The following is a 9873-nucleotide window of genomic DNA, read 5'->3' as shown; positions in this document are numbered from 1 at the left end:
GCTCCGTTGTTTATTACTTTAAATGTCCAAGATGATAGCGATTATTGTAAAACCATGTAGGGGCTCATTAAGTGTGGGGTAGGGGGTGCGGGGGGCCTGGCCTGGCCTGCCTTCCCCCTTTTTGCAAAGTCAAAATAAAAGAAAAAAAAAGAGAAAGAAAGACAGAGAAATAATTTATTGCCCAAAACACCTCAGAGGTTATTTACGGGTGTTTAGAAAACATGCCCCTGGATCCCCTTGGCTAGTGTTATCTCGATCGGCCCCACTTTCGCCCCACCCCACCCTTTTTGGACATTTCTGGATCCGCGCCTGAGAGTAAGGCAACATGTACAGAAAGATGCACTATAATGACAAGACTTATTGTTTCTTACTTGTATTCTTGGCCCGCCGTGAAGAATAAGCCTTGGCCCACGTTCTTTCTAGAGACGATACTTGATCATATTGGAAAGCACCTATACCCTAATTATATTGTATATATTCAGACTAGATTTATTCGTAAATGGAATGGGCTACCAGTCAAAATTAGAGATTTTTTTTTATGTGATAGCTGGTCAAATTTTAAAGATATTTTAAAAAATCATTTTAAAAATATAGGCTTATTTAATTTCTAGTAATTCTGTATTGAATATTGTTTGTATGTATATTGTAAGCTTAGTGTTGGAGTGGCACGCCTTATGGTGACAGTTGTTCTCTTAGACCTCTTTTGCCACTCCCTGGTGCATTCAAATTTGTACCGTATTGCGTTTTTTGTTTCATATTTGCCGAAATTAATAAAATAACAATTTAATGGATCTTTCTTGTAAAAAATTCATTAACTCCTAGATATAAAAGTATTTATTGAGGGTGAATTCACCAACGTAAGAAACACTCTTCTTGATCATACACGGAATGGACATTTCAGCTAAGCCCCGCCCCTTGGATATTGTTGCTAAGATCCCACAAGTCGACAGGACGCGTTAACTTGCGTTCGTGGGACAACACGCTGTTCTGATTGGTCAGTTGTTAAGTGTGACACCCGGAAAGGTCTATTGTGATGATTTCAAACAATCAATTAAATTTTATATTTTGTAACACTTGTATATAATTGACAACTCTCAGAGCCAGTCTATCATATTGTTTATAGAGGAATTTCAATAATTATTCGAACAACAATGGACTTTAAAGCATTAAAGGAGTTTTCTTTGTTTATGTAGGCCTAGGTATCGTTGATCCTCTTACGGATTGTTAGGAATCACCGCCATAATATCATGCCTTTAAATTGGAAAATAATTTTGGTACTTATTGCATAGTATTATTATAAATCGCCTCTATAATATCATGTCGTGTATTTGGTTAATACCACAGAGAAAATAGATTCCATTTTCTCTATGGTTATTACGTTTGGTAATTACTGCATATAAGCCTGCAAAATATAGATAAATTCTTATTTCAGATGATCACCCAATAAACAGTCGAAATATTGTAAACAATCACGACAGCGTACATTTCATTTCTTGGAGAATGTATTATTTTTTCATTTTTAGATGGTTTTTGAATTTTTTATATTTTTATGCGGTTTATTTTTTCCTGTTTTTCTTTCGATTTTAATTGTTAGGTTTCAATTTGTTTACAAATTGTAATAAAAATTACTTTGAACTTAAACTTGAAAGCACTTGGCTTTTAGTTTCTATTTCCTGTTGTACGGTACTGATTATGGGATGCGATCAATAGTACTTTCTGTTGTATTGCGCCAATATAACTTGTTCCACATTCAAACTCATCAGGATGCCTCCATCAGTGCTGCCCATACCAGGCAATCACAAAAATATTTTACCAAGTAGAAAGAACGCCCTCTATAATACACGACGTGTCGGTAATGCGGGGAATCCCCTATCATACAGGGAGATATAAAAGAGACTGTCATCTATAAAACATATTTATTGCTAATTTATTGGCGTTTAAATAATACTATTCTATATTATCCTATAGTCGTTGGATATTATTTATACCCTACAATTTCCGAAAGCAAATTTAAAGTCTTTAGTAATAAAATTTCTACAAACCATTCAAAATCTGTAATTTATCGAAAGATGACAAATTCATAATTTTATAAATGTAGTTATATGAGCATTTCAAAATGTGTAACGTATCTGATTAATTCTTAGAGGAGGGGAACCAGGAGGAGCAAAAAAAAAAAGGGAAAAAAAGTGAGACGTGCTAGCGTGGGAATTCGACGATAGCAAGTTGGAAAGGGGTTGCCCGCACCCTCCCGAAAAATATACGTGTTCAGTTTATCCTGTGTTAAGAAATACTTTCAATTACCCGGTATATATTCCATTTAAAGTAGTTATTTGTAAAAATAAAATAAAATAAATTTATACATGGGCTGAACCAGGATTAATGCCTGACACTTCTCAGCACACCATCACGAAGCTTTAAAAAATGTACATCAGACTAAATGGCTTTTATTCTGTCCACTGATGTCATCCGACTCTTGTTTGTTGTCATGAGTATGAAATGCGCGTTTCCTTTTAATTTTTGTTTGCAGCGTTTTATTTTTGGTTTGCTGGTGATTTTTGTTTTTGTTTGCAGCGTTTCGTTTTTCTTATCCTTTTTTTTTTGCATTATTACTTTTTTGTTTGCAGCATTTCATTTTGTTTGCAGTGTGTCCCTTATGGGCCATTGTAGAAATTGAACCGGGGACCAAGAGAACACATGCTAACATCAGCTCTCACTCTAATGCTCCTGATCGTCTATCGGCAGTAAATACAGAAAGTAGGAATGATATACTTGAACATTCCTACTAAAAGATTTATAACTGTTTTAAAAAGGCAAACAAATACCAAACAATGGATCTAAAGCTACAAATATTCAAAATAGCCAAATGAATTGTGAAAACCATCAGCCCTGAGGAAATCATACAGTTTGATATTTATTCAGGTATAAAGACATATACAATTACAAAGAATATAAAAGTAACGACATATACAAAAATATAGTATCTATATTATTATGATTACTATTATTGCTACAGTTCTAATAAATACAGAAAAGCGGATTTGTGTTGTCCCATATTCTGTAAACATTTAATTTGATTTATTTCACTTCTCGACAAATTGTGTTTAGAACCTCGTGGCCCAGTTCTACCCAAAGGAAAAGACCTGCCCTCTCCCGCATCTCGGCGCCCCTGTCCCACTGGTCTACTAACTGAACTTTGTATGTTTAAATTGATGAATGAAATGTTCTTGTTTCGTGTATCTTTTGCTTTTTGTCAAACATAGCTGGAAACTCTTTAGAAAATGATTAAATTCACTATTATTTTTTTTAGGCTTTCATTTAACACAATTTTTGTTGGCAAATTGTTTGCTTTTTTTTGGTATAATACTTATCCGAATAAAATATATATGAAATTAAGTAACAATAATAATTAATAAGCAAACACGTAAGTAATACACAATAATATGTAATAAACAAATAGAACAAGTAACTAGTTTGTAATATTTATTTGTTTACTTTTGTGAGTGCAAATATTTTTAATAGTTAAAACAAAATATGTAGTCCTGTTTATTATTTGTGATAAAGTTTGTGTAATGTAATTAAGCTTCACAAATATGAACAAATGTTAAGTACAAATTACCAGAGGTCAACCATTCTATATATTATTTATTTCATATTATATTCTCAAAGTATTAAATAAAATACAATTAATTATATCCACCAGTATAAATATAGTGAAGATTTTAGAAATATGATTCTAAAGAACCGTTTCGTCTGACGTCACAAGTCCAGCAATGACTGCCACCTGCTGGAGAACCAGCGAAACGCAAATCAACCTTGATGCATTCCATACCAAGTTTCTCGAAAAGTCTTTGAGTAGGAATCTCGTTTGCATCTACAACCACCGGTTATGGTCCAACATCGGAACATTCATTGACATCCATGTTGAAGAAAACCACATCGGGTGATCTGTAAAAGGTGCACAGAAGAAAGTCTTATAGAAATATAATTGTATAAATTACACTGAAATTTGTGTTCGTTTTATTGACTGAAACAGATAATGATGGAGCTGACACTGTAGACCTACTGTACTGACAATAGAAAATATTATGATAATGTAGCAATGATGTTCACTGCAACAAGGATGGCAACGAAAAAACGACAGCAACAGCAAAGGACACAGCACAGTCAAATCAAAGTCACAGTGACAATCACAGCTACTGTCATAATCACAACAACAATCATAATACAATCATAATATCACTTCTTCTCAAGTTTCTTCTTCAAATTCTCAAAATCATTATGAGAGTTACAAGAGCAATTTGATTTGATTTTGAATTTATTCAGCAATCAGAGTAAAATACAAAAACAATGAAGACAAGACAAGGAAAAGCAAATACAATTAAAAACTCAGAAAGCAAGGAATAGCCCAAAAAGGTTTCAAAGAAACATATTTCCATTAGAATCCTGCAAACGAAACATTCAATTGCTAAAAGGAAGAACAGCAATAATTTTTTTTTAAAAAGGACACTCTGTTAAAATTAAAAAAGAATTATTTACGATTTGAAAGTAAGAAAAGGTAAAAAGATCAACAATTTCAAAATGTAAAAACCAATAACAATATGACTGGCTTCTAAAAGTCTTTCCAAGGCATATTCTGATATAATTCATCATTATATTCATTTGATATATCTTTTAATATACCGCTTGGTGTTACTGGATGAGATGCCTCAACAACATCCCACCCAGCCTTTGAGAACAGCTCTATCTGATAGCAAGGTCTTTCTGGGTTGACTAAAACCAGGTCAGGTCTCAATAAGCACAGGGATGCATCTATATGCATCGGAGCATCGTAGAAGTCACTCAACACCCATTCGGTTTGTTGTCTGAGATTGTAAATAACAAGATTGGTATCCTCAGTAAAACGTTTTATTGAAAAGTGATTTACTATAGACCTACAGTATAACAGTAAAACAACATAAACAATATAGAACTCACGTGACTTAACTTGTCCTTTCCAGCACATTGAAAATCAGCAGCATCGAAGCAAGGTTCAAATTCTGTCGTCACAAATTGACCTCTAGCTGGTAATTCTAGTCTCTCATGGGATCCAATATAACCCTATAAAAGGTTTAATAAATAAATATTACAATTCATAACCGAGTTCAAACTCTGACCAAGATTAGTGTACCATTGATTTATGTTTGTTAGTTGTGTTGGCCTTGCATCAATATATTTTGCAAAGAGAAAATTAAACAATAATGACACAATCCCCTTTTTTTAAATTTATTTATTTATTTACACTCTCATTCTACAGCGGGAAACCCGCCACTTACAGAATGGATTAAAATATTAAACATTAAAATATGGCAATATGATTAATATAATAATATTAATAATAATAATAATAACAGTAACAATAATTCATCTTATACAATTTTACAAATTTTCTTACAAAAACATCCATAACTGTTAAAGAAAAGGTCAATAGAGTTGTCTTTTTTAATTCCAGTGTGTGAAGTCTCTTTTCGCATATGAGTGTAAACACCATTTTGGTGACCAGATACAATAGAAAGTAAATTTTGTATAAAAATTGTAATTCAGAACTAAAGAAAATGGAGCTGAATGAGTCGATCGGAAAACTCTAGCAAAGCATATTTCCAGGGAAAGTGAAAGAGACATTTAGACAAGTACCAACAACTCTTTGCACAGAAAGAAATAAAGAGAACCATGTAAAGTTGGAAAGACCTTGAAGAAATTCCTCAGTATAGACAGATTATCATCATCATTTTATACCCCAAAAGTCTACTTCTTCGTGCAGTTTCGCTTTCTCTTTTACCTTTTTGCCTAACGATCCTGATAGATTACTGATAGAACTTGTGCTTTTTCCATATCATCTCTATGATTTTTTTTTTCCAATTGTTGGTGGTACTTCTGATTCCATAAACAAAATTTGTTTCTGCCACTTGTCATTTGACATCCTTGGAGTGGAGTGAGCGGGGACAGGGGAATTTCCCCCCATCGGACAGACCTAAATCCCCTATCGTCCGACGCACGCGACTATTAAGTCGTCGGATCAAAAATTAGAAATGATTTGCCTATCAAAATGACGTTATTTTGAATGCCAATCCTAATATTGTGGTCTAAAAGCACATTTTGGACCATACTAAGCCATAAAAGCTCTCACCATGAACCCTACAAGAGAGTTTTTATTCCGGCCGTCGACTGAGGTTTTGTCGCTCCTGCTCGGAGCCCTCCGTTGAACATGTCAGATCCATTGTCGGCAAATTTCTGGCGCCACCGCTGGTAACATGTGCAGTGTAGGTACATGATGGCGCATTGGTAACAGTGAAACAGCAACACCACGCCACATTTAACAATTTTTATTAGAAGAAAATGTTAAATTGAAAGGCTCTTTATAGAAACATCTACTGTAAAGCATAATGCAAAACATCATAGTATAGTACCTACCATGTCATAAAGCTCATCGCTCATTTGTGGTTTAGGGGCTGTTGTCCACTTGGCGCCCTCTCTGAAATATTCTTTCATCAAACGGCGGTATGCACGATATTCAAAGAAAAGACATCTCCATGCCATTGGACTTTCAATGATTTCTCCACCAACCACAAGCAGAAGATCACGTGTCATCGCTGAATACAATCCTACATACCAACATATTTTTTTTTAACGATCTTATTGGTTTGGGAATGGCTGCATTTATGTACCACTCTTGATTAGTACAGTAGAAAAAAACATATAAAACAGAAATATTATAATCATTATTGAACAGAGATTACGAATACAATCTAGGCCTACCACTTGTCACATGAATATACCAACACACATTAACACTTGGCAATCATTGAATTGGTAATTGACAGCGTCGAATGTGTCATGAAGACACCTTTTAAGGTACTGTAGGATGTTAATTCAACGACTCACCCGTGGGCAAAGTGTAACCTGCAAGCCACATTTTGTTGCTGCTCACGATAACCCTGTGTACCTTGGATACAAAACCCTTTTGTTTTTAAGGCCAGATATATCTCAGACCCAACACTACTGTGCGGCACCAACAATAAAAATGCATAGTAAATTCTAATATACTATTGTCCTATTAGCATTTGAATGAACTTGTCAGGCCGTCAGTTTACTTACCTGTCGAGCTGAAATCAGGCGAGGAATACGATTTCAAATGATCAAGTACATCCGGCCGTCGAACCTTCACTCTTTCATGTTCAAAAATTCGGCAAAACTCCGCAATCTCTAACGAAGCCTTCCTCTTGTGATCTCTTTAAAAAAATTCCAACTTTTTTCGGGGACGACAGCCTTAAGTAAAGAATTAGAAAGAAACAGAGTTACTATATTATGACGTTTTTACAGACCAACACAATCAAAACCATAACCACCCTTGCGTCATTGGTTCCCATAGTCAGTAGGGCCATCGTATTCGTCGATAGATTAGGTCCCCTTCCTTTTGAGTATGTGGGACATAGCTTTTCATCTCAAGAAGTTACCACTGTGTAAAAGGTTAAGCCATGAATTAGCAGCTCGCATGCCTAACGCAGCTCATCTTGCTCACAATAGAAAGAAATTAAAGTTAAATTAAATGGAATGGACGTCTTTCGTTTTCTTTATTTGCGTCAACGCCAGCTTGCGGCTGTGGTTGCGTCTGATGCCAGCTAAGCCTTAAGCTAAAAAAAAAACCCGCTGCATTTTCTCTACAGTATAGTACAGTACGGACGAAAATGAAGTTTGAAGTTTTCCGATTATCAGTCACAGAGTCTATTTTAGCATTCATGACCGGCCTACCTAGATTTCTGGCGTTAATTCTGGAACGGTGGCGTTCTCAATTCGTCTGACGATCACTTCTTCTAAAGGATCCCATTCATTGAAGGAGCAAACTGGGTTTTTAGCAACTTGGGCTTTCTGTTTGTTGAATGGCCGAGTACTTCTCGACTGTGTCAAAACTTGATATATACTGCCAAAGATTTTCTAAAATATATTACAATAATCTTTCTTAGTAAACAGTAATATTTACCTATACTATATATATATAAATTACTCCCTTCCTCCATTCCCTCCTTTCATGGAAATTTAGATGTTATTCCATAAAACATATTATCTTCCTTTATTTTCAGCCTACTTCCCCACCACATCAACCATCGCAAATGACTGACACCACTGATGACCACAAACACCACCACCACCGCAATCAGCACCTGCCACCACCACCACCATGATAACAGGGGGCACAAATTGAAAGAGGGCACTTCCGAAAGATTGGTTAAATGAGCTTACGAAACACATCCAATTATACTTTGCTCACTTTGTGATACCTATCGCAAGCTGTATTCAGAATAATACAGCAGTAAAAACATGCAAATATCATTAGTTTTTGGGAGTTGGGTTAGTTTAAAAAAAAGTTTGCTTGGTTGAGTAAGTGCAGGAGGCTGTCTGAATTTCACAGGTTGCGGGACACTTCAGACCCCTATAGACGAGTCGAGTATCAAGGCAGGGGCGCCGCTAACTACAGCCCTAACATCAGCGGTGGTTCCAGCCGCTCCTCGCCAATAGTTTGGTTCTTTAAACCAAGTCTTCTCGGAAAAGGACTTGGAAATGGAGGTCCAGTGTACACATCTGATAAGCGACTCTTTACGGCTGCTAGTTAGTCATGAATCATGCCCATGTGCAATTCAGCCGCGAGTTATGGGTTACTCTCCTACGTTTCGTAATAATGCATCATGAGTGGATTTCTCGCACGACAAAAATCGTAATGGTACTGGGCTTGGTCTACAGGAGTTTGTGCTTCAAACAGGTCATTCCATTCTTAGAAGAAGCATTTTGATGGAGAAAGTGCACCTTTTTAGCAAGGTTTGCCTAGGTCGAAACTAACTCCGGCTATATAAAATATATTAGAAGTTTGAAAAATGTTATTCTTATTAAAGAATAGATATGGAGAACTACGTTTATTTTTTATTGATCTAATCTATGTCAATTAACATTTAGAGTTAATAATTATAATTGTTTAAGTATAAATTTAAAATTACAAATATTATGGGAATAATCCTCTAAGTTTATAATAATATTTGATAATATTTAAATATAGCAAGTAGTAACTAATATTACAATTATGTTATTGTTTATTGAAGTCTACAAAAAAAAATAGGAAGGAAAAAAAACAAAGAGGTCCGGAGCGGCTTACATTTGTACCAAATTTATATAATAACGATAATGGCTCGTAACTATATTTTACGTGTTTGTAGTAAATTTTGTAGTAAATTTTGGACACTAATCATCAAAGTCAAGTTGTCAAGTCTACATGTTTCATAATTGCATGTTTGAAGAAGTGCTTCCAGGAGCTTCTCATGATACGCAGGAAACTTGGGACACCTGTGATAATAATGTGTTCAAATAAATATAGAATGAAATGTGTTCCAAAAACCTACTTCAACAGGTCATCCTTTCCTTCCTTCTGAAGAAACTTGTTGAATTATTCCAATGCTTGTTTGTCCTGGAATATCTCCTCCAGTAAAATGACCATCATTGGTCCCACGCCATCCTCCTCGTCCCAGTTGCGGAAATACCTCTGATACTCGGGGCCCCAACTTGCCTGATACGCCGTTCACAGTGAGCTTTTGCAAAGCGACACTTTCCTAGAAGGAAAACAATTAATAATGCACAGAGTATTTATTATATCTATATTATATACTTGTTTATATTATGTTTATCATATTTTTATATTTATTATAGTGGCGTAACAACAAATCAAAATGTTGTGGCAACGTGTATTAGCAATTGATTAAGAGTGTGGTTGAATGTGTAGTTGAATAGCCTGTCTCTTATACACATCTAGATGTGTATAAGAGACAGGTTATGGGTTACTCTCCTACGTTTCGT

The 9873-nt window shown here is 35.2% G+C and overlaps 1 protein-coding gene across 7 annotated transcripts in view; it reads right to left on the bottom strand.

Moving 5' to 3' along the window:
• LOC117121251 (sorting nexin-25-like) overlaps positions 1-9873 on the bottom strand; it is a 34479-nt gene that overhangs the window by 17076 nt on the left and 7530 nt on the right. For 2 of the 7 annotated variants that reach the window (XM_033266386.1, XM_033266387.1), the window contains exon 8: positions 9423-9629. The gene's annotated coding sequence lies outside the window, so the exon portion shown is untranslated. Of the gene's footprint in view, positions 1-3476; positions 3946-4974; positions 5098-6447; positions 6706-7131; positions 7303-7785; positions 7969-9422; positions 9630-9873 lie in introns of those variants that run through there. The other 5 variants (XM_033266385.1, XM_033266383.1, XM_033266381.1 and 2 more) reach the window with 5 other exon arrangements.

This window comes from Anneissia japonica, unplaced genomic scaffold (assembly GCF_011630105.1).
Source record: "Anneissia japonica isolate Jap-2015-1 unplaced genomic scaffold, ASM1163010v1 scaffold13089_len49261_cov121, whole genome shotgun sequence".
Classification (NCBI taxonomy): domain Eukaryota; kingdom Metazoa; phylum Echinodermata; class Crinoidea; order Comatulida; family Comatulidae; genus Anneissia; species Anneissia japonica.
This window is presented reverse-complemented; position numbering and strand designations above follow the sequence as displayed.